Below are 5,242 nucleotides of genomic sequence, written 5' to 3' on the forward strand. Positions count from 1 at the left end.
TGAAGTAACTAGTTTGCTTATTTGTTTTTGATGAGCAAAAAATAGAATATTTAAAGAAACATAGGTGGTGTGTGCCAAAATGAGAATGATACAATGTATGGTAATTGTCGCGTAATACTAAAACATTGCAATTTCTTGATGCTTAGAATATAGACTATTAAGAATTGATTATTGAGGAAGCCGAATAGATTTTTTAGGATTACCTTATTTTTTGTGCAAAAGGAGACTAGGGGTTTATTTATGACTCTTACAAATATTTTGCTTCTGCTGGGTAGGAGACTTATATTTCGCAGGTTTGAGGGAGAGGAGCGGTCCTTATTTTTTTTTTCTTCTGTGATGGCTGTTAATTTAGCTTTTTTCTATTTTCTGGGGAAATACGTGTTATTTATTGCATATTTAAAGAGCACTGTGTAATATCATTTTATTTTGTTGGGTAAGCGTTTATTGTTTAATTTAGAGAAAATGATATTTAGTTGGTTATAATTTGTAAAGTAGTTTATTTCTGTGTCTGGTTGTTTGTGGTTGTTCGAGGTGTTTTCATTAGAGAATGTGAAGACCGTCTTATTTAGTGATATGTCTTGCTGTATTTCATTTTTCAGTTGACCTGTTTCGTAGATAATAATTCTGTTAATTATCCTCGATCCATGTGTTCGTTGTGTGTGTGTGTGTGTGTGTGTGTGTGTATGTGTTTTGGAAAACTGAGTGCCGATAACTTAGTTTTTCCGTCATCTTACATGTTATGAAATAACTACACTTCATGTCTTTATTGATGTTCTGTATCGCTATACTTGCTTCTTGGAGGAGGGGAGCTTCCTCTGGAGGCAGTTTGAAAGAAGGAATAGAGTTAGATCTTCTCTTTTATCGTAAGAATAGTTGTATTTTAGACTGTTTGTTTTGGATAGTATGTAGCTTTTGTCTCGTTGTAGCTCATTGTAGCTCGCTTTCGTAGTTAAGGCGCTATTTTACAATAGTACTTCAATAGCTAAAACGATTCCCTTCAACATTCGTAGCAGTATTTTTGATTTCCTATGCTATCAGTTTCTTGTAAGGATAATTGACGGATTTTAATGGTCCGAGAGGTCGAGCGCCACCCTTAACCAATAAGCCTCGCATTCATCCAGGTATCGTTCACGCGAAGGATTTCACGCAGTAAACGCCATCTTGTAGGCGAATATGGCGTTTGACGATTTTCGTGAAAACCAATCAGCGTGCGTATTTCGGCTCCTTCGTTTTGAGCCTTATTGGAGTCGCTCGCTGGAGTTGGGCCCGCCCGAGTATAATAACGGTGTCGGCAGTCTCGTTCGAGTATTTCAATGGTGAATGTCGACGAGAGAGTCAGCTTCCGTGCCTTCGAATCGCTAAACGTGGAGTAACGAACCGTTTCAATCTCTCAGCGCTCTTCAAGCGCTCGTGCAGGCGAAATCGTTTCGTCAGTCATAAAGATCAGTTAATACTTTTCTGAGCTGGCTTCTTCGGTGCGTCAATATCTTCAAGCATTCGTGGACATGGCTGTAAGCGTTGGTGGAGACAGAGTCGTTCCATCAGGCGTAACGACTTGTGGACAGTCCTGTGCGAAATCTTCAGTTGTGAACAGTATCTCCAAGCATACGCGAAGGTAAGTATCATTTTAGTGAGCGAACGATTAGTAAACCGTCTCGTGTGGGTCGTTCAAATGCGCACCGACACGCGTTTGCGAACGAGTGTATCGTTAATCATTCGTATCGTCGTACGATAATTCAGTCGCATTCGTTCAGTCGTACATCGCATCGCGGTATTCGCTTCAGTTGCGTCGTATCGCATAATCGTGCGCAGTAAGCATTCGTAAATTTCGTCTTAATCGTCGAAGACAACTTGAAACTTAGGCATCGTTTGTTCTTCGATATTCTTCGAGTTTTAACTTCGTCAATTGTTCTTCGCGCATTGAGTCATTACTCTCCCTCGTAAATCTGTTGCCTAAAATTAATTCGACGGGAAGCAAGTTACAGAGCGCGATATCGTCGATATCAGACACACGCGCATGTTAGATGTATCGTTATTTCTTTAACCGTTTGAGTACCAAGTAGCGTGATCACGCTGTTTAGATTTTGTGTCGAAAAGTCCCAGTACATTTGAACGCTACGGACGACAGACGGTGTTTTTGTATTTCATTGCTATCTTAATAATTTTTATTGAGCAAAACTTGAAATATTTATAAACTAATAGTACAGATATATAAAAATATAGATGTATTTCAGAAAATAAAGAAATATGACGAGCGCTATTGTGCCGCTTGTTTCTCTTCGCAATCGATTAAGAGGTTATTTTTTCGACCTTGGTTCTTCAAAGACCCCTGGGACTCAAACGATTAAATTAAGTCAATATTATCATAAATAATTATTTTTCTACTTATTCTATATGATTTTCGAAACATTAAAAGATTATTATTACTCGACTATTTCAATATTGTTTACGATACTTTTTTAATTGCTGTTAAACTTGTTACCACTGGTGTGAGAGACTGTAAAATTGATTCGAAATAGTATTTTACAGAGACTGATGAAACCGATCAGTTAGATATTTATATAATTAAAAGTTATTTCTATTTCTGAATTTTCTTTGCGAATATGTTAACTGTGCTTGAGCAGTGCTGGGTCAAATTTATAGGAAAAATGTTTTAAATACCATTTTAAATAGTTGTTGGTCTGCAGTACGAATAAAATATTTTAAATATATAGTAAAAAATAAACTATCTTTATTTTCACACTGTGGTATATGAAATAAAGTATCTTATCTTTGTATTGCAAATAGTGTTTAAAATGTTTCTTAACAATGAAAATAGATTAAGCAGAAGATTAATATCAGAATGCAAGAATCCAAAATGTTTACAAATTAAATTCATGTTCTTTTTAACCCTGCTGCGGTCTCCGGGTCTCTTTGTTCTTACTGCTCTCCCTTCTTTCTCTAAGAACTTCTGTGTTCGTTAAACGTATAGAGCAAAATTTTATTCGACTGGTGAAACCGACATATTTGAGAAAAAGACGTGCGATGATAGAAAATTTAGGAAACGCACTGATACAAAATTATATTATAAGACAGTAATATGGTCCGCGTAGGAAAGCTGCAAAAGAAATAGCAGAAAGCGTTATAAATAATTCGGAATATTTCAAAGAGAAAATAAGTCGATAACTCGGTAGATAACTGGTGATAACACTTAGATAGCTCGTCGATACAGAAAAATTCTCGTAGATGTTGATAGATACTAAACTCTTTTCTGTTGCGTCGATTTATTTGTACTGGTCGGGAGGCAGTCAGAAAATTCGAATTCGTCTTCGTTCGACGGTTACACGTAGCGGCAACGCTGTTTTTGCCCGGAGTATTTTTATTCTTATACTACATGTGTCCTAACGATCTTAATACTGCGAGGCAAAACAACAACATGATTTGAATTGTCCTTTACTCATGTGCCGCTGCAAACGTTATTATGAAGGATATAGTAACATACTACTACATTTTCCCGATCCTTTAGTTAGAAGATGAAATAAATAAAAACGAATCTTTATATGCAAAGGTAATTTTCTTCTTCAAACTCTTACCAAATAATTTAGTTGAATGGAAGACCGCAGCAGAGTTAACTATGGGTATTCGCAAGTAACAAGTATTATTCAAAGTTTTCAGCACTTGGATTACTCCTTTGAGGCCAAACATGCAATCCTTTTTTTTTTTTTTTAATTTGTACTTTACAAGTTGTCCAGCTGGACATTTTGTTAAATTTTTCTGACTTTATTTGCGAGTGGCTATCCCTAGCGGGATAGCATCTTCGAGTTTGACTATTTTATTACTGTAGTGAAGTCAGTGGGATGTTTTCTTTTTAGTCTCCTTTCTATGAAAGTTTTGCTCGCTCCAGCAGCTAGCTGGTTTGGATGTGTTGCCATTTTTTCCTTGTATTTTTTTAAGTACCTGCCCATTTCTTCTTCGACCGTTGGTATTTTTAGGGCTTTGCATGTATCCTGGTTTCTGATATATCATGGGGCGTTGACTAATGTTCTGAGTATCTTTGAGAAGCGACTCTTGTTTATTTACCGGACTCATTGCTGCTGTCCCCCATAGTGATATTCCGTACGTCCCAATTGTTTTTATTATTGTTTTGTAAATTTTTAGATTATTTTCCATGCTGACTTTAGAGTTTCGACTAGTTAGCCAGTACATCTGTCTTCTTCTTATCCGTATTTTGTCTATAATTGATTTAATATGTTGCTTTCATGTAAGTTATAAATCTAAGTGGAATCTTAGTATTTAACTTGCTTTGTTTGTGTTATATGCGTATCATTCAATTAGATATTAGGTGGCTTCTGTTTTCGTATTTTAAATGTAATGTCGTTAAATAGACTGGGCTTTGCTTTTATCTTGCAGTCATTTTTCTATTTTTCTGATATGCTCTGGTATTAATATGTCTGCTGTTTCTGAGTGTGTGTGTTACGTCGAAGGCACGGGGAGCAGTGAAATTAAGAAATCTCTGATCGTTTCCTTGCGTCGTTCGAATGATTTCGCTTAGGTTTAAACGTTTCACGAGCAAGGTAAGAAAAATTCAGACTTTAGATATGGTGGCAGAATTTATTATGTGAATTATTAATTATGTGAATATTATGTGAACAGGGTGACGGTTAAGAATGTTAGGAGAGGGTTTGATATAACGACTCTCAATTGACGACTCTTGATTCTTCGGTGGCCAACTGAGGATCAACGGCTGCGGTGCCGAAATATATTGATGGCCGTCAGCCCTGAGGTGATTTTGGTGTAGAACGTGTAGGGTACCAAAGAAATACTCGACGGTGTTTAGCAGTATGTTTATTGACAATTTTCACTTTCGTACTCTTTACGTACCATTTTCGATTTCGATTCTACGTACAACTCCCGATTCCAACTGACGATTCTCTCCCCTCGGTTACAACTCAACTGTTTTGTTGATCCGATTCGTGTCTTTTGTCATCCGTCAATATCCCTCCTACGCGCGTGTTCGTTACGCGTCCGCCACCGTTGCCACCTACACCTTCCAAATATTCGGTGAAAGGACCGTAGTGATACCGATGGCTCCTTAGGCCTGTCGGCACTTGCGCTTTATCGCCGACATTGTAGGTGTGTCGGCGATCTGTTCGCGTTACTATAATAGAGATTAAAGAAGCCGTTCTACAGTGTCACTTGATTAGTACAGCCGTTTCGTCGGTGAATGTTAGTATTTTGCTGTTGGTAGTTATACGCAATCCAG

At 37.3% G+C, this 5,242-nt stretch overlaps 1 long non-coding RNA gene across 1 annotated transcript; it reads right to left on the bottom strand.

Annotated features, from left to right (window-relative positions):
- Positions 1-1,261: 1,261 nt before the first annotated feature.
- Positions 1,262-2,024, bottom strand: LOC126875042 (uncharacterized). Its single transcript, XR_007693224.1, has 3 exons — positions 1,899-2,024; positions 1,530-1,850; positions 1,262-1,407 (listed from the first exon to the last, which is right to left on the bottom strand). It is a non-coding gene; the product is annotated as an uncharacterized LOC126875042 (long non-coding RNA).
- Between the last annotated feature and the right edge of the window lie 3,218 nt (positions 2,025-5,242).

Source organism: Bombus huntii, chromosome 17 (genome assembly GCF_024542735.1).
Source record: "Bombus huntii isolate Logan2020A chromosome 17, iyBomHunt1.1, whole genome shotgun sequence".
In the NCBI taxonomy this organism is placed as follows: domain Eukaryota; kingdom Metazoa; phylum Arthropoda; class Insecta; order Hymenoptera; family Apidae; genus Bombus; species Bombus huntii.